We start from the raw sequence: 20591 nt of genomic DNA on the forward strand, positions 1-20591 counted from the left end.
ATCCCCATCTTACAGTAGAGGGAAGTGAGGCAATAGAGGTTAAGTGACTTGCCCAGGATCACTAATTTCTAGTGATCCTGAGTAAATTTCTGAGGCTGAGTTTGAACTCAGGTTTTCCTGACTCCTGCACTGTTGTTTCATTTACTGCACTTCAGGAGTCACATGAGAGGGCTTACACATAGGAGGGCTCATTTGGTGGTCATCATAGTGATATCTGGAAATGATTATGATGTAAAAATTAAAGGTATCAACAAAGAATTTTTAAAAGAAAAGAGAACATGTCAAATGAGTCTTTTGTTTTCCAAGTCTAGGTGGTAGTAAGGAGACTTTTTCACTCATTATCCTTGGTCAATTCATTTAACCTCCTGAATCTCAGTTTACTCTTCTGGAAAATTAAGGATTATGCTAGCAACCTCTCAGCTCCTTTCCAGGGCTAAACCTGTCATCTTATGAATTCTTTCCTCAATAATTAGGACTTTAGTATGACATTTATGTTGGAAAGGAAGGCAACTTTTTGATTTTGATTTTTTCTTACATCTCTATGTGTGAACGAATGAATTAAAATATGTATCAATATTTTATTAATTATCAAATAATTAATTAAGAATTCAATAAACCATTATATTTTTATTAATTAATGTCATTAAATTAATTAATCATTTTTATTATTAAATATTATTAAAATAAATAATTATTAAATCAATCAATAAATAAATTAGCTAATTTCATTATAATTTAATTAATTAATTTAATTAATATTGAAAATATTTATCATATCTTTACTATGTGCCAAATGATATGCTAAATCCTAGAGGTAAAGGTACAAAAGCAAGACAGCTTTGCTCTCCAGTTTTCTTCCTAATGTGGGAAACAACACATTGGGGAGGGATGAACCAGGATGGAATTAAAGTCTGGGAAGTCACAAAGATGACCAGTTGAATAGTAAAGTAGGCTGAAACAGCCTTTCCCCAGGCAGTTTGATGATAGTTCTCAAAGAGGTAGAAGGGGACAGGGTGGAAGGCATTAAACCCAACTAGTGGGAGTAGGCCTGAAAAATGGCTAAATAAAGGTCCCAGGGATTCCGAGCTGAGTGGCTTAGCAACTCCAAGGAATGGCGTCTTTTGGTCTGGTCTGGACAGTGCATCAACACTAGCTACTAGTCAGGCAGCAGAACATGACATAACAACTTCTTCATTTTAGCAACTCCATTGAGGATAATGATCATCAGCACAGAATCAATTGAGCAGCCTGGTTTGCACTGTTTGTTAATGCAAAGGCAATAGACAGATCATTTGTGCTATGAGTCGTTCACTTAGCACACACAGATATCATCACAGTCTAGTGCCCTGCTTGGAGGGTAGGCTGCTCATTGACAATGCAAATCAGAGCTTAAGCACTGGAATGGAAATAGCCTTCACCAAAAAATCTTTAGTAAACCTCACTCCACCAAGCCCTTCTTCAAGGTAAATTGTACTTACTTCCCAAAGAATGTGCCCAAAGTTGGCTCTATTTGGGGTAACTTTGAATGGAAAATGGGTCCAAAATAGCTCTAATCATACTCGAATTCTTTCTGACTCAATGTATGTGTGTGTGTGTATTTGTGTGTTTGTGTAGCTGTAGGATGGTGACATTTAGAGCTGTAGGGAAACTTGACATTTAGTTAGCCAACTAGCATTTATTAAATATCTACTCAGTGCCAGATACTATGCTAAGCATTGAGAATACAGAGAAAAGCAAAAACCAGTCACTGTTCTCAAAGGGCTCCCAGTCTAATAGGAAATATAATGGGAAAAATTTGGGGAGGGTATAAGAAGAAAGACATGAAGATTAAAGAGGATAGGGCAAGGCTTTTTGCATAAGTAAGACTTAAGCTGGGGCTTGACAGAAGACAGAGAAACCAGAAGGTATGGATGAGAGAGGAGAACATTTTAGGCAGGGGGCATGGAGGACAGTCAATGAAAATGCTCAGTCAGGAGATGGAGTGTATCCTGTGAAGATAAACAGGAGGCAAGTGCCACTGCTTCTCAGAGGAGTAAGGTAATAATAATATAATAGTAAGACTGGAAATTATGAAGTAATTAGGCTGGAAAGATAGGAAGGGGTAAGATTTGAAGGTCTTTAAAAGTCAAAAAGACCAATGCTTTCTTTCTATAGTGAGGAAAGAGACTCAAAGTGGTCGGATGACTTTCCTCAGGCTTTCTAGTACTTTTTCTACTACATCAAAATTACGAAAAGTACTAAGTAGGAGGGTAGATAGAAAATAAGAATTTTTTAAGTGTTTATTAAGGTACCAGGTGCTATTTAAAAGTATTTCACAAATATAGTCCAGCAGCCTATTACTTGAAAATGTTTATGATTATTGGAATCAGAAAAAACCTGTTTCATATTCTGCTTCAGAGGCTTAATTAGCTGTGTAATCTGATACCTCATTTGGAAAAGGAGGAGACTGGACTAGTGTCTTTCTAGATTTAAATATGTGATCTACTATAACTCTGCAAAATGAATTCATATTTCAAAATGGTGCCTCCCATGGCTGCAAGCTTTCTTTCTGGTAATGAGATCAAATGCTTCTTTTTCTCATTCCTCTTCATCCTCCAGTCACCAAAGTTATTTTACTTAAGCACAGATCCAACCACATCTAACTCGCCCCCTAACCTCTCTCCCACCAAAAATTCTAGTGACTCTATCACCTCTAGGATGTAGTATAAAATGCCCTTTTGGGAATTCAAAGACTTTCATTACCTAGCCCTCTCCTACCTTTCCAATCCCCTTATATTTTATACATTTCCATGTACTCTTTAATCTAGTGACATTAGCCTCCTGGGTTTTCCATGGACAAAACAATTCATCTCTTGGGTCCAGTCTTTTCTATCTGGCTGCCCCCATTCTGAAATGTCCTCTTTCCCCATTCTCAGCTACTGTCCTATAAGTGCCAAATAAAATCTTTTATAGAAAGCCTTTCCCAACCAATTTAAAAATAAAACTATTATCTTCCATCTTAGAATTAATACTGTACATTGGTCCTGCTAAAATTATTATTTGTTGGACTTAATATTTAAATTGGTGGTCACCGGGGATTTAATTTCTAAATCCCAAAATGAATTACTCAAGTAAATGAAATTACTGATAGTTTATTTATAAAAGAGGGAAGATATTAAGGAATGATATAAAGAGAGAAAACTCCGGCTTCCTCTGAGCCAGGTAGAAATTTTAAGGCCCTAATCAGGGAAAAGTATCTCAAGATGATGGGCCTTTCTTAGAGGTTCACACTTCCAGAAAGGCAGGGAAACTCAGAGGCCTTTCACTCACCACAGTGACCATCTAAAAGGAAAGCAGTCTGAGGTCTTCTTCATGAGCTCCTCCAGGGTCGAGTTCCACAGCCAAGTCCAAGTGTCTGTCTTCCAGTCTCTCCTCAAGTGTCTGTTTTCCAGTCTCTCCTCCAAGTGACTCTTCTTCACTCCAAGTTTGAGAGACTGATCTTCCAGTCCAACTCAGAGTTAGAGGATCTCTGATTTATCCCCATCTCTGGCCTCTGTGGCGCTCTATTTAAAGATCTTTTTCTATTGTGTCACCTCCCCTAAATTTTATGTCTACCAATCACAAGAGACACTCCTCTACAGGACTGCCCACTCATCACATGTGGGTCGCAGACCTTCCACTCAATGCATGAAATGGGTGTTCATACCTTTTTTTGGTTAGATCACACCTTTTGTAGTTAGTTTGCACCTTTAGTGGTTAGTTACATTTTTATAGATCAAAATGGGAGATCTACTTCAAATACTGAGTTAACACTTTTAGGGATTAAAAATCTAAAAATAGACTAGGAATTACAATTCAATCTTCCCAATAAAGGAAGAGCTAAATACCTTCATTTTTATAATCAGGGGATAACAATTTAATCTTCACAATCAAGGAAGAGCTAAGTATCTTCATTGTTACAATCAGGGGAGAGTTAAATCCAATCTTCATAGTCCCAAAGCAGAAGAGCAGTTAGGACTAGGCAATGGGTATTAAGAGATTTGCCCAGGGTCACATAGCTAGGAAGTGTCTGAGGCCAGATTTGAACTCAATTCTTTGAGTCACCCTATTGCTGCCTTCCAACCACTTTTAATTCTAGTGTCTTCCCACTCTTACATAATTCCTATTTATCTCATTTGATAGCTTGTTTGTATGTATTTGTTTGGTTGTTGTATCTCCCCATAAGATTATGGACTGCTGAAATGCAGGAATTGTCTTTTGCCTCTTTTGGTATCTATCCTCAGTACTTGACACAGTGCCTGACACACAGTACACACTTAAATGCTTATAAGTGGTTTTATCTAGACTATGAGATGCAGTTGAATGAACAACCCACAGAGCAGATCTACTACTATAACCTTGCAAGTATCTTAGGCAGATAGTGCAAAGTAGACTATGAGCTGGGCCTAGAATTTGAATAGGAGGAAGAGAGTGGGCTGGATTATTTATGGGAAATTGTATAATTTTAAATTTTTTATATTTTAATCTAATTTTAATTAATGCTTTTCATTTTTATATTATAGTTATTTTTAGTTGTCTCAATTTGTAACTACCTCTTAATCAAGAGTTAGTTTCATCCTTGTTGAATGGAATCCTAGATGGTCATTGCTTTGATCAGAGTATTTAAATTGTTCCATCTTAGAATCAATACGGTATATTGGTTCTAAGGCAGAAGAGCAGGAAGGGCTAGGCAATGGGGGTTAAGTGACTTGCCCAGGGTCACACAGATAGGAAGTATCTGAGGCCAAATTTGAAAAGAGGACCTCCTATCTCTAGGCCTGGCTCTCAATCCACTGAGCCACCCAACAACCCTTGGTTGATAATTTTTTAAACCATATTATCTTGGTTGATAATTTTTTAAACCATATTATTTTATAAGCTCCATGAGATCAGGGATCCTCTATATATAAATTCTCTCTTATCCCAGCAGAACTCTGATCTGCTATTGCCATTTTATGCTTCTTAATGCTAGAGATGACCCACTTCTAAATGGCACTTATTTAGAGATTTGGTACCCTGATCACTAAAAACGTGTCAAGAAAAATATGCATGAGTTTACAAATATAAAGCCATCAAGAGAGGAAAAATGTATTAAGATATAGACTGAAAACACAAACTTCTAATGAAAAACAAAGATACTGACATGCACATATAGTCATCTTGTAAATATACACTAGAGGTGGCACAGCTTCTTATATAAAGTTGAGAAGAATGCGAAGAAGTGGGCTTATATCCTACCTCTGTTCTTTTCTCACTGTGTGACTGACCTCTCTGAACCTCAGGGAATTCTCAAAGACTTTAAGTTTTGAGAATTCTATGATCTAAATTAGGCATTCAGGCAGTATAGTGGGTAGAGTGCCAGGCTTGGAGTCAGGACATTTCAGTTCAAATTTGACCCTGGGCAATTCACTTAACTGTTTGCCTCAACTGCCTTTTCTGTCAAATGATCTGGAGAGAGCTATAACAAATGATTCTAATATCTTTGCCAAGAAAACCCCAAATGGGATTCCATCAGCATGACTGCAATGACTGAACAATGACAAATATATATGTATATATGTATACACACTTTTATTTTTCAACCTGTGATTTCATTGGTAAAGGGAACTCCTAGTGAGGAAACTCTTTTTACCAAGGCAGATCAGGATGTGCTACACAATATAAAGTCTTAGAGAAATGCCTGTAGTCTAAAGAATTCCAGTGACTTGCCAAGAGTGATAGAGCCAGCGTATGACATCGGTAGAATTTCACATCAGTTGAGACTTGCAAACCTTTCTCACTCTAGACAGGGCTGTCTTAGCACTTAACTAGGGAGGGAAACACTGTCTTCAGGCCCCTTCTTGACAGGTCAGCACAATAGGATGGCCTCCCTTTCGTCCATTTCCATTTCTTTTCTGTGCTCCCATTGTCTGAGCTGCAGTCATCAGGGGAATTTTGATAGAGGTTATCTCAGTGTTTAAAGAGTTTTTATAACAACCTAGTAAGCTGCCTCTCATCGACTTCACAAGTTGCTTTCTTGGGTTAAATAATTATAAATAAAAGCCTTGAGTGCCATTGATTCATAAGTACCCAATGGCATATCTATCTGAATTATCTTTTAAAGTAGTTTTCACTCCTCTTTGCCTGATGGGAAAGAACATCGTTATCTAAAGAATATTGAAATCATGGTTTCAGCTGCATGGGGGAGGCACATATAGAAGGGATGGAGGGACAGAAGGGAAAAGAGCCTTCATGAATTCCCTTGAAAAATGGTCAGAGGAGAACATAACTGTAGCTGGGCAACCTTGAAAAGTACAATCTGCTAAAGGAAGTTCGCTGTAATACTTTTTTTTATTGGACAGCTTTATGTAGGCACAGAAGCTATTTAAATTTGGGGAAGGCAGAGATGAAGCCGACAAGCACAGAGTTGCAAGGCCTTTTATCGGATTAGTCAAAATATTAATGGAACTGTTTATGGCTCTGTTACAGTAGTAGGTTTCATATCCCTAATGCAATTTGTCTTCCCAGCTTTGTCTCATCACCTCATTTCCCTTCTCCTTGTTAGCCTCCTCTCCTATTGCTTACCAGGGGTAACCAACTTCATCAGCTGCTCCTTTGCTCCTCTGGCTGTACTCTTTAGACAGAGCTCTGGAGACTCATTTGATCTAGTCCTCAGGTAGAAATTCCCAGCTGCTTCTTCCTCTTAGCCCTGAAAATTAGAAGTTGAAAGTATTTAAAGAGAGATGTCAGTTTGCTGGGTCATATCAAAGACCCCTTCAGTAATTAAGTTGCAAATCAGTCAGAATCTTTAGTCACTGAAAGTTAGATTACTTCACTGGGAAAGAAGCCATGAACCACACAAGTAAAAGGTGTAAATGATTTTTTTCCTCCTGTTATTTGAGTGAATTTCAAGTATGAGAAAGATAAATCCCTTCCATAAAACACATGTAAAAAAATCAATAATTAATTTACTTTTACCCATGAAGCAAAAATTAAATAGAGGAATATCAGTTTTCCAGAGATGAGTTATTCTCAACAGAAATCATTGTCAGCAATGTTGTATAAGATACTTTTTCCATTTTGGAGGGATTGGCTTTGGAGTTCTCTTCAGAGAGAAGAATGCCTGTTTGTTCTTGACACAAAATACTGGACAGCTGCCCACTCTCTGTCTGCCCAAAGCTCTCCCCTTTTAGTGCTCTTTCAATTCTTCTGATTTACATTCATTATCTTTAATACCTGTTAATCTTCCTTTTAACAATGAGGGTGTGTTCTGGTCTCAGGGCAATAAATGCCTAAATCTTCAAAACCTTAATTCACAAATCTGGAGGGTTCCATATATATCCATTTTTTCAGAATACCATTTATTTTTTAATCTCTATAATATTCTTCAAAGAATATTTGTTCTGGGAATTTTTTTAAAGTAAGATCTGTAGAGACTTGTAATATTATACTGAAAAATAAAAGCAATAGGAATATACTAAAGAAGATTTAATTGGCCAATCATCAAATAATACAACAAGGAAGAGGAGGCAAATTATACTTTTTTATCCACATTAAATGGTATTGATTTTGGCACTGATTTTCCCCCTGCTCTGTTTTCTGGTTGCTCTTTTATTACTTTCCTCATCTTACTGAACTTGTAGGCTGTGCTCAAATAGACAAAGCTACATGTTTACTACTGGTTCCATATACTATGGTTAGGTGCCCATTTTCTCTTCAAGTTGTCCCTTTTGATGACAGCTAAGAAGTATCATTATATATTTTTTTCTCAGTTGATCCTCACAATAATGTTATTCAATTAGCTAGCAATTTAATATCAACCCCATTTTACAGAGAGTCAGCCAAAAGTCAAAGAGACTAGAGTATTGGACAAGGTTAGGAGAATGACAGGCCAAGTTCTTTTTATAGAATAGTATGCTGTAGTTTTCTGGAAACATAGTATGAGTTAATTTATATCACATTGCTGCATAATGAAGTGTTTCTGATTTTCCAGATAACTAAAAGTTTATCCTTCTAAACTCCGTGTTTCATTTTTTATTTCTTCAGAGTAAATTCTTTCCAATGTGGATTTAACACTTTCTTTCCTTCTTAAAAAGACTATACTGAAGAAGTAGAAAATCGTTCTAGGAGAGACAACTTAAGAATCATTGGTCTACCAGAAGACCATGACAAAAGGAAAAGCCTGGACATCACACTACAGGAAATTATCCAAGAATACTGCCCTGATATTGTAGAACAAGAGGGAAAAGTGGAGATTGAATGAATCCACATATTACCTCCTGTACTTAATCCTCAACTGACAACACCCAGGAATGTTATCGCCAAATTCAAGAACTATCAAACCGAAGAAAAAATATCATAAGCTGCTAAGAAGTAGTCATTCAGATACCATGGAACCACAGTGAGGATAACACAGGATCTGGTTACATCTACACTGAAGGACCGAAAGGCATGGAATATGGTATTCCAGAAAGCAAGGGAACTAGGTTTACAATCAAGAATCAACTACCCAGTAAAACTGACTATATTCTTACAGGGGAAAGTATTGTCATCCAACAAAATAGAAGAATTCCAAGCATTCATTAAGAAAAGAATAGATCTGAACAGAAAATTTGATCTCCAAACACAGAAATCAAGAGAATCACCAAAAGGTAATTAAAAAAGAGGGAAAAAAAGAAAAAGAAAACAAAGAAAAAAACTTTTTTTAAGAGACCCAATAAGTTAAAATGGTATGTATCCCTATAAGAAAAGAGGTCATTGGTAACTCTTTGGTAACACCCAATTGGTAATACCCAATTGTTATTACCACCCCGGCAGGTAGAAGAAGTATACTTAGAGGGAACAATGACAAACTGTATAGGATGAAATGACAAGACATAAATATGTATATAGATATATGAATACATAAATACATATATATATATAACTAGAGCTAAAAAAGAGGTTAATACTAAAAGAAATGGGAAAATAAGCGGAAGGGGGTAAATTTATATGTCACAAAGAAGCACATGGCAAGAGGGGAGAGAACATCAATATGCTGGAAGGGTAAAGAGGTTGAAGATAGGAAATATGCAACTCGTATGTGCATTGAAATTGGCCTAAAGAGAGAAGAACAATCTAATCCATTAGGGCAGAGAATTGATTTGTGCCCTATAGGGAAGTAGATGGGTAACAAATGGACTGGTGGGGTGGCAAGCAGTACAAGGGAGGGAGAGGGCAGGGGGGTAGTTTAAAAGGACTGTAAAGAAAATAAGGGGGGAATAAGATGGGAGGGGGTAGATAGGGAAGTAAAATAAGGGTGGGAGTTAGGGGAACTGATTAAAAACAAAACATTGGTGTGGGAGGAAAAAGAAGCAAAGGCAGGACTAGGAGTAGAAATCAAAATTCTGGGAAATACACAGCTGGTAATCATAACTTGGTTGTGAATGGAATGAATGAATGGAATGAAAAGAAGTAATACACCTTCTTTTCAGCAGCACATGGTACATTCACAAAAATTGACCATGTATTAGAGCATAAAAACATTGCAAACAAGTGCAATAGAGCAGAAATAATAAATGTGACCTTCTCAGATAACAATGCAATGAAAATAATAATTAGTAAGTGTACATGGAGAGGCAGATTGAAAATTAACTAGAAATTAAACAATATGATTCTCCAAAATTGATTAAAGAACAAATCATAGAAACAATTAATAACTTCATTGAAAAAAATGAAAATGATAAGATATCCTTCTAAAGCCTATGGGATGCAGCCAAAGCATTACTCAGGGGCAAATTTATATCCTTGAGTTCATATATTAAAAAACTATAGAGGGCAGAAGTCAATGAAATGGGCATGTAAATTAAAAAAAAAACTAGAATGTGAACAAATTAAAGATCCTCAGATGAAGACTAAATTTTAATTTATTGATCCTAAAAATCAAAGGAGAAATTAATAAAATTAAAAGTCAAAGAACTATTGATTTAATAAATAAGACTAGAAGCTGGTACTTTGAAAAAACAAATAAAATAGACAAAGTACTGGCCAATCTAATTAAAAGAAGGAAAGAAGAAAACCAAATTGACAGTGTCCAAGATGAAAAAGGAGACCTTACCTCTAATGAAGAGGAAATTAAGGCAATCATTAAAAACTATTATGCCCAATTATATGACAACAAATATGGCAATCTAGGTGATATGGATGAATATTTACAAAAATATAAATTGCCTAGATTAACAGAGGAAGAAATAGACTACTTAACAACACCATATCAGAAAAAGAAATTGAAAAAGCCATCAAAGAACTCCCTAAGAAAAAATCCCCAGGTCCAGATGGATTCGCAAATGAATTCTATCAAACATTCAGAGAACAACTAATCCCAATATTATACAAACTATTTGACAGAATAAGCAAAGAAGGAGTTCTACCAAATTCATTTTACAACACAAATATAGTACTGATTCCAAAGCCAGGCTGATCAAAAACAGAGAAAGAAAACTATAGACCAATCTCCTTAATGAATATAGATGCAAATATCTTAAATAGGATACTAGCAAAAAGATTCCAGTAAATGATCATGAGGGTTATTCACTATGACCAGGTAGGATTCATACCAGGAATGCAAGGATGGTTCAATATTAGGAACACCATCCACATAATGGACCATATTAACAAGCAAACTGATAAAAATCACATGATTATCTCAATAGATGCAGAAAAAGCCTTTGACAAAATACAACACCCATTCCTATGGAAAACACTAGAAAGTATAGGAATAGAAGGTCCTTTCCTAAAAATAATAAATGGTATATATCTAAAACCATCAGCAAACACCATCTGCAATGGGGATAAACTATAAGCCTTCTCAATAAGATCAGGAGTGATACAAGGATGCCCATTATCACCTATATTATTTAACATTGTACTAGAAACACTAGCTGTAGTGATTAGAGAAGAAAAAGAAATTGAAGGTATTAAAATAGGCAATGAGGAGATCAAGCTATTACTCTTTGCAGATGATATGATGGTCTACTTAAAGAGTCTTAGAGAATCAACCAAAAAGCTAGTTGAAATAATCAACAACTTTAGGAAAGTTGCAGGATACAAAATAAATACACATGAGTCTTCAGCATTTCTATATATCTCCAACACATTTCAGCAGCAACAATATGAAAGAGAAATCCCATTTAAAATCACCCTAGACAATATAAAATACTTAGGAATCTATCTGTTGAGACAAACGCTGGAACTATATGAACACAACTATAAAACACTCTCCACACAATTAAAACTAGATCTAAACAATTGGAAAAACACTGATCGCTCATGGGTAGGATGAGTTAACATAATAAAAATGACAATCCTACCCAAATTAATTTATCTTTTCAGTGCCATACCCATTGAACTACCAAAAAACTTTTTTACTGAATTAGAAAAAAACATAACAAAGTTCATTTAGAAGAACAAGAGATGAAGGATAGCCTGGGAAATCTTGAAAAAAACATATGAAGGAAGGAAGATCTGCAGTCCCAGATCTCAAACTATACTATAAAGCTATGCTCATTAACACAATTTGGTACTGGCTATGAGACAGAGAAGATGACCAGTGGAATAGTCTTGGGGTAACTGACCTCAGCAAGACAGTCTATGATAAGCCCAAAGATCCCATGTTTTGGGACCAAAATCTACCATTTGATAAAAACTGCAGGGAAAATTGGAAGACAGCATGGGAGAGATTAGGTTTGGATCAAGATCTCACACTCTACACCAAGATAAACTCAGAATGGGTGAATGACCTCTATATAAAGAAGGAATCTATAAGCAAATTAGGTGAACACAGAATACTATACATGTCAGATCTTTGGGAAAGGAAAGACTTTAAAACCAAGCAAGAACTAGAAAAAATCACAAAATTAAAATAATTAAATTTGATTACATCAAATTAAAAAGGTTTTGTACAAATAAAACCAAATGCAACCAAAATTAGAAGGGTAGCAACCAATTAAGAAACAATCTTTATTAGAAAAACCTCTGACAAAGGTCTAATTCCTCAAAATTTTAAAGAGCTAAACCAATTATATAAAAAATCAAGCCATTCTCCAATTGATAATTTGGTAAAGAACATGAATAAGCAATTTTCAGTTAAAGAAATCAAAACTATTAATAAGTACATGAAAAAGTGTTCTAAATTTCTTATAATGAGAGAAATGCAAATCAAAACAACTCTGAGGTATCACCTCACACCTAGCAGATTGACTAACATGACAGCAAAGGAAAGTAATGAATGCTGGAGGGGATGTAGAAAAGTCGGGGCATTAATTCATTGCTGGTGGAGTTGTGAATTGTTCCAATCATTCTGGAGGGCAATTTGGAACTATGCCCAAAGGGCACTAAAAGACTGTCTGTCATTTGATCCAGCCATAGCACTGCTGGGTTTGTACCCCAAAAAGATAATAATGGAAAAGACATGTACAAAAATATTCACAGCTGCTCTCTTCATGGTGGCAAATAATTGGAAAATGAGGGGATGCCCTTCAATTGGGGAATGGCTGAACAATTTGTGTTATATGTTGGTGATGGAATACTATTGTGCTCAAAGGAATAATAAAGTGGAGGAATTCCATGGGAACTGGAACAACCTCCCACATGTTGCTGTGGGAAGGGTAGGGGGAGGGTAGGGAGGGAAATAATATAATTCTTGTAACCAAGGAATAATGTTCTAAATTGACTAAATAAAATAACTTAAAAATAAATAAATACATAAATAAATTTGAATTAAAAAAAAAAAGAATTTACTGATCCTTTAGCTTTTTTCTTGGTGACTCAAGTCATTGTCAAGAATATCAACAATGGGAATAAACTGGTGTATGGGGTGTTCAGGGAGGAGTAGTATCTCTGGTATGGAGGACTTGTTGTGTCCTCCTAGGGCAGCTCTCCAACCTCTGACCCTCACCTGACACCCAGCTCTCACTTGTGGCTCCTAATAGCTGCTAGCATGAGGCAGTGGCCACACCCTGGGCAAAGGCTTCGACAGGCCGGCTAAACCTTGTGAGGGTAGCCATCAGGTCCTAGACCCCTGGTGAACTAAGGCTTTGCTCACCCAGCATGTGAAGACTTCTTTGGCCGAAAAGATGGAAGAAATCAATAAGAAGGTTCAACGGCTGAGAGGGCGACGCAGCAAAGCACTGTGGAGTGCTTAGGGCATGTTGGAGCACCAAGGACAACATAGCCATCCAATGCAGCTGAGGAAGTCTCCAGACGTAACGAGTATTCGTGCCACTGGACCCAGGCTTCCAATGCTGAGAGACTGGGACTGTCTCTGTGCATCGACTTTTCCAACTAAATCTCCTTCATGCACAAGTGTTTTTGTGCACACTCATCTACATCACAGATGAAAGCGCACAAAGAATCATCATCCTCCATTACCAAGAGACTACTACTATAACAGTTAAAATTTAGGGGAGACTGAGGCAGGTAGAAATTAGTTTCTCTCTGCAAGGAGTATTATATTTTTTAGAGGTTTATTAAGGATTAAGGATTAAAGAATATACAAGTAAGAAACATGTGCCTAGGCCAGAGGCCTAGACAAAATAAACTCACATCATGGAAGAGAAGCTTCTGCTCCAAAATGGAAGTCCAAAAAGAGGCCCAAAAACCTTTGCCACCAACTTAAATCCTTCCTCGATCTCGGCCCACCTCAGAATTCCCATGAGATTACAAAGCACTTTGGGGAAGTGGAGCAAAGGCTTGTGGGGATTGTAATCCTGTATTCGAGTCTATTTTTTACACTACTATATAACATTTGAAAGTGTAGAAGGCAACAGTCCTATATTATTAAACCCATTTTTACAGATGAAGGAACTAAACTTTATCTATGTTGTAAGGAGGACTCTGGTCCTTATACTTTAATAAAGTTTGTTAGAATTACTTGGATAGGTAAAAGATGAGAAACAGGTAGAAAGATAAGAGTAAAATAGCCTAATCTAGCTCTCATGTGGATGCTCCCAATGTGACCTTTAGCAGAAGCTCCCTTGATCCGACAACAGGGACAGAGAGAGAGAACTTCTTTGTTTGAACCTTTTGCCCTCTCTTTTCACATCCAGTCCAAATTTGGAGTTGTGTCCTGATTAGGTTCAGTCATGTAACCTACACTAGGTGACATAACTAGGTAAACCAGCTTAAGTGATGTAAGTGATGTAGCTCTAGGGACCCAGGGTGCAGGCAAGACAACATCTCATGAACCACACTAGGAGAGGGGTATAACTTCCCTTCACACAACAAGAAGAGATTTGTCAGGAATCATAAATTCAACAAATATAACTGGGTTATGAGCCTTGGACCCCTTTAGTCCAAAACTAGTTCTCTTCCTATTGTATCATAGTGCTTTTGTGACATAAAATTGCTTGATCGCAGGAGCTATTGCATCACTCTAAAGTACTCCAACCTATTATGTTTGTATCTATTTTTCTAATATTTCTCTCTTCCCTTTTGATGCCAATGCTGGATACATAGTCTCTCCCATTAGACTTTGAGCTACTTGAGAACAAGGATTATGTTTTGCCTTTCTTTGTATCTCTAGCATTGAATACAATGTCTGGCATATAGTAGGTGCTTAAGACATGTTTATTGTCAGTTTATCATCATTGTGAATCTGTGGTATACTGAGAAACCAGAGATCCACAGTCAATTTAATTCAACAAATATTTATTAAGCACTTATATGTTCAAGCCACTATAGCTAGATACAAAGACAAAACCAATAACCACAAGAAGAGTCCTTACTCTTAGGGAAAATATAGTCTATGGCAGGGGTCCCCAAAATATGACCCAGGAGCCACATGGGGCCCCCTGAGACCATTTATCCGGCCCCCACCACACTTCCGGATGGGACACCTCTTTCATTGGTAGTCAGTGAGAGGAGTACCGTATGTGGGGACGCTGCAAAGCATAGCATCTCTCACATACAATACTACTTCTGGTGACATAATTCTTTGTGTAGCACCTTGTTCTGAGAGTATCTGAAAGAGAATGAGGCGCTGTGCAAAGGATTATGCGGCTGCACAATGGAAGATGTCAGGATGGTGAGTGGAGATCTGGGGGAGGGGATTCTGCATGGTGTATACTGCTGCCTGGTATAGTGGTGGCGGTGATGGGGCTGTGCAAGGTGTGATAGGCCCATCACAGCCAATGCTGTAGCCTCCACTGTCCCAGACAGCAGAAAAGAGTGTCACAGGCCCAGCACCGCCTCCAGTACTGTATACAGGCATCGGATAATGGTGATCTGGCCTGTGACATCAGCGATGAGCCTCTCCTGTGAGTAGCCCCCCCCACTGCCACTGTGTGTTTTATAAGACACCCCCTGTTTTTTTGGGTCAAATTAATATAAGACAGTATCTTATTTTGGGGGAAACAATGGCCCTCATACTCCCCCAGATGCACAACATAATGGCCCCTATATAAGGGGCCAATATGTTGTCAGTTTGTTGATTTAAATTTACTTGTTTTTTATTTTAAATATTGTATTTGTTCCCATTTTGTTTTTTTAATTTAAAAGAAGATATGTGCAGTGTGCATAGGGATTTGTTGATAGTTTTTTTTTTTTTAATAGTCCGGCCCTCCAATGATTCGAGGGACAGTGAACTGGCTCCCTGTGTAAAACATTTTGGGACCCCTGATCTATGGTATAATTCAACATGCATACAGATAAATAAGTACAAGATAATTTGAAGATACAACAAGCACCAACAATTAGGAAGATGAAGGAAAGCTTTTCAAAGGAGGCAGCATCAAAGTTGAACCTTGAAGAAGCAGAGTTCTAAGAGGCAAAGGTGAGGGAGGAGTGCATGATGGAAGAGAAGTCTATACAAAGGCATGGAATTCTGATAGATGCAAGTTGGTTAGATCCATTCCTTTATCCAGATTTGGAGGGATAATCAGATGGAAGCAGTTATGATTTATCAAAATGCATGAAGACACTTTCTCACTTCAAATAATTTCTGCCAATCTCTATTCTTAGTTTTTGCTTTTTTTGCTTACTCTAAAATCAGTACACATGTATAAAAGGCTCTAGATCCCTTTGAGTAAAAAATAAAATTTCAGTATAAAATATCAAGCATTCCTAACATCTGTGGGCCCTCCAGACATAGATTACACAAAGTTGTTATTATTAACTTCTCATCAAGCCAATGTAGAGATCTAGAGAAGTCAGCAAAGTAAAGTTTGAGCACACCTTACCCATTTATACATGAATGAATATGTACACTTAAGTTGGCATGAATACAAACAATAAACCCTCTAGTTAAATCAACTTAGTAGGAGACTTTGTCTGTGTACTCTTGTACTTCTTTACCCAAATGTTTCCAGTAACTGAATTTTGCCTCCACCATTCAAAGGCTAAGCAAGAGATAAAAATAAATTTAAGTAGGGGTAGGGAGCCAAACCACTACACTTTTTAACATAGATGCTCTGAGATATTGGGACTTAATTTCTAATTTTTATTTAAAATGCATCCTACAAAACATCACATGGATCTCAGGGTTAGATTTGGGGCTCATGATCTTGGTCTTAGGCCAAAACTGTTAATCATTGTAATATGGTGTTTCTGTTTAAATCTTCAGACACAAAGAAGGTAGAGAGGAGATTTTAAGAACAAGTATTAGTGATCCACTCCACTTCCTCCACCAACAACTATTGTTGTTATAATTAAATAGCAATGCTTTTAAGAGTTGCCTTTCTGGGTAATTTTGAAGAAAGCGCTCTACCAACTACTATGGAGATATGAATAATTATTCCAAGGTTATTTTCTCAAGGTTTCTTGGGTGCTTTTGCTGAGACTATTCCCATACTTGTCCCCCTCGCTACAGTGAAATAGGAGGGCTCTGTCATCATGGATTGTTCTACGAAGTCCAACTCTTTAGCACTTATTTTATCCTTACTGTGGTTCTCCAGGCTAATGAGGCTGCTGACCCCTCCCTTCTAAACCAAAATGCCGTCTGTCAAACTGCAGCCTTTCATGTCAAAAACTACCGCTTTGAAAGCATTATATTTGTATGGCTCTTCCTAGAAGGCAATTTACTTGCATGTCAAGCATGTCTGCTCCATAGACCATGATATTTAAAATATGAGGCAGACAAATGCAGTGATTCTGTAGTCTATTTCCCTCTAGTTGGGATACCTCCTTTATGAAAGTATTGGCAGAAAATGAAGACTAGAAGAGCTCACAAAATGGGAGACAGTTTAACTTGGGAAATAGAAAAAGCATAGGCCAGACAGACCCTATTTAATCTAAAGTAAAGGCACATATCAAAAGTGAAAAGTTTGAGTGTTTGACAATTTTATGGAGGAAGATGTTTGGTTTTCAGTATCTACCCCTCTATGATCATAGGAATATGGTCCAGTTACTGTGATTTTTCTTATTTGTCAACTAAGTCAGAACTCTAAATTCTGAAGCCATCAGTCAGGCTTGCTCTCCAAATTTATTATATTCCTTGGATGATGCCAGGCCCATAAACTAGTGAATGAATTGTAGTGAGACAGAAAAAAGGCCTTTTCATCTGTGACAGAGATAATCTTTCTCTAAAAGTGTTTGTTTTATGTTTATTGAGTTGTAGCTGCTGAATTTAGAAGAGCAGCTCTAAAATCAAAATGGGACTAAATCGTCTTAAAATCATTTTCCCCTTAGAATCATAGAGTTAGAACAGAAGGCATTTTCCAGGTCATCTACTCCAAACTCTTTAAGTTTACAGATGAAGAAACTGAGGTAAGGTATTAAGTGATTTTGGTTGTGTCCTTCATATTTGAAGAGGACTGAAAGGACATCACAATGTCAGGGTTGAGGTACTGTATGTATGACTGTGGTTAAGTAGACCAGTATTAGAGTAGACCAGTATGTGCTCAGAAGGCTCTATCACAATTGGAGACAAATAGTCCATATAAACACTTCAGGTGGAGTTGTCTTTCAATCTCTCTCTCTCTCTCTCTCTCTCTCTCTCTCTCTCTCTCTCTCTCTCTCTCTCTCTCTCTCTCTCTCTCTCTTTCTCTCTCATTACTGGGATTCTGCTTTGTTCATAGAACATGTTGCTGCCTTTGATGCCACACAAGATGGCTTTGTGCCATTGTCTCCCATTTGTCACAATCAATACCACCAAAGTTCTTCAGAAAGACTTTGAGAATGTCCGTGAATTGTTCCTCTAACCTCCATGTGAGGGCTTGTGCTAAGTGAGTTCTTTATAAAATAGTCTCTTAGGTAAATGTCCTTTTGGTCCACCCATCAGAGTTGTGCTTTCTGCAGTAAAGTTTGCATGCTTAAAAATTCAGCTCAAGAGATGGCTTCAGTGTCTGGAACCTTATCTAGCCAGGTAAAGATCAGAATCTTCCTAAGACATTTCAAATGGAAGCCTTTCAATTTTCTGACATGATACTGGTTTCCTGTCCAGACGTCACAGACTTACAACTATTAAGTCAGCACTCTGGCTCTGAAGAACTTCAGTTTAGTAGGTAGCTGAATACCTTGGCTTTCCCACTGCTGCTGGAGCACCCAAATACTAAGCTAGTTTTGGCAATCCAAGAGTCAACCACATCATCTATGTGTACATCCCTGGAAAATATACTGCCAGGATAAGGATTGTTTTTCAAGGAAGGAAATGATAAAGTGAGTATTTGAATCCATGTCTTTTGACAGAAAGAGAGAGCCACAGAGACAGACAGACAGACAGACACACACATACACACACACACACACACACACACACACACACACACACACACACACACACACACAGGTCAAGAGAGAGAAAGAGAGAGAGAGATTGACCAAAATGATAGATTTGGAGTCAAATTTCTCTCTCTCCTTCTCTCTTGCTTTCATAGTGACTTTGTATTTGACTGATATCTTATAAACTACCACATTGACCAAATTGAGTAAAATTGGCTTAGAATTATTTGGGACCTATTTGGATTTTACTTCTGGAGAATAGAAGAGTACACATATGCATTGAGATGGATTGTCACTTTATTCAAATTTCAATAAGTTTATTCAAATCAATTTAATAAATTTCCTACTCTTTGCAATACACTATAGATTTTTTCACATGTTGCAAGTGAAGTCTGCATATCCTTTCAGAGTTTAGGTTAAACATAGATATGAAGGAATAGGTCATTACATTTTAGAAATTAGAGATCATTGAGTAATTGGGCCTAATCCCATAGTTTTTCACAAAAGGGAATAGAGGTCCAGAAAGATTGTAATTTTCTTTTCTTACTTAACTTAAAATAATATTTTATTTTTTAAAATATGGGATGTTTTATGAAATTGCATGTCATCCTTTTTGCAAGGTCCATGGAAATCTTCTCAGTATTGTTCTGATTTTAATAGATGAGTTTCCTAAGCAAACACAGTTAATTAATTTGTCCAAGGTCATTTAATGGCAAAATTAAGAGTAGAACCCAGACATCCTACTTCATATTCTAGTTTCCCCTGCAGCCTCCCTGAAGTTTCAAGAAGCCAAGATGTTCCACAGAAAATAATGTGACATCTGTATTGGCATCCAGAATGGGTCTCCAGAGTGGAAGATAATTGACATAGGTTACTGTGAAGCTAATGTGAACTATTTAGTGATCCTTAAATTAGTAATGTGAGGTGAGGACTCTTTCTCAGGCATAATCAAACAACAAAGAGCTTTCTTAGTAAGGCTGCAATAGCTATATTTTGAATCTTAATTTGGGTCAATTAGTTTTGTTCTCTTCTATGTTTATAGTCTTCTATTCATAATCAAGGGAAGTAAGAATTCAAACTCTTCATACACATACTGGAAAAAAATTTACAGTTTATACTCTATTGATGCCATGCCATTAAAACCCCTTCCCATGGACTCCTTCTCTTTGAATATATCCCACTTACTGCTGCCAGAATAATCACTCTAAAACACAGCATCAGAAAACTCTGGCACCTCTTGGCTCCCTTTTGCCTCTTGTATTAAGTTTAATCCCCACTTCCTGGATTTCAAGATCCTCAAAATGATACCTTTCCTTGAATCTAATGAATTTCCTTATAACTTCCCAACATTTATTACTTTTGTTTCAGGTAAATCTCCTTTATCCCTTACAAATGTCACAATTATTCCCTGCCTCCCTGTCCGTGCTCATATTGGTCTCCCTTAGAATATTATCATTTTCCCTCTTCACTTATCCAAGCCCTGGCAGCTCCTCAAAGGGCAGGAGAAGTCCTTGCAGTTTATGTACATTAACCTCACCCTTCCTGCCTAAACAGCTCCACAGACTATAGCAAGTATGGATGTTTTCTGTGTGTCATTAGGGGCAGGGATCATGTTTCATTACAGAATAATGAGATGAAATTTTCACCTATTCTACAGAATTTATATTTTTAAGAGGAAATGGGCAATTTGAGTAGTCACACATATTCCAAGGATGCTGTTATTTTCCCACAGTGTTCCTAAGCATGCTCTTTTGAAGAATCCAAAGCTAATTTTTAGACCATGTAAACATGAATTTTACTTCTTTATAGTTATTTCTTACTTTTCCCTAAAACATCATTTTCAAGCTTAACTTTTCCCAACAGACTTTTTGCAAAATGATTCTTAATTGTTCCAGGAAATA

The 20591-nt window shown here is 37.0% G+C and overlaps 1 non-coding gene across 1 annotated transcript; it reads right to left on the bottom strand.

The window, feature by feature from the left end:
• Positions 1–19263: 19263 nt before the first annotated feature.
• LOC130456051 (U6 spliceosomal RNA) lies at positions 19264–19371 on the bottom strand. The gene has a single exon (XR_008914326.1). It is a non-coding gene; the product is annotated as a U6 spliceosomal RNA (small nuclear RNA).
• Positions 19372–20591: the final 1220 nt, after the last annotated feature.

Source organism: Monodelphis domestica, chromosome 8 (genome assembly GCF_027887165.1).
Source record: "Monodelphis domestica isolate mMonDom1 chromosome 8, mMonDom1.pri, whole genome shotgun sequence".
Taxonomy (NCBI): domain Eukaryota; kingdom Metazoa; phylum Chordata; class Mammalia; order Didelphimorphia; family Didelphidae; genus Monodelphis; species Monodelphis domestica.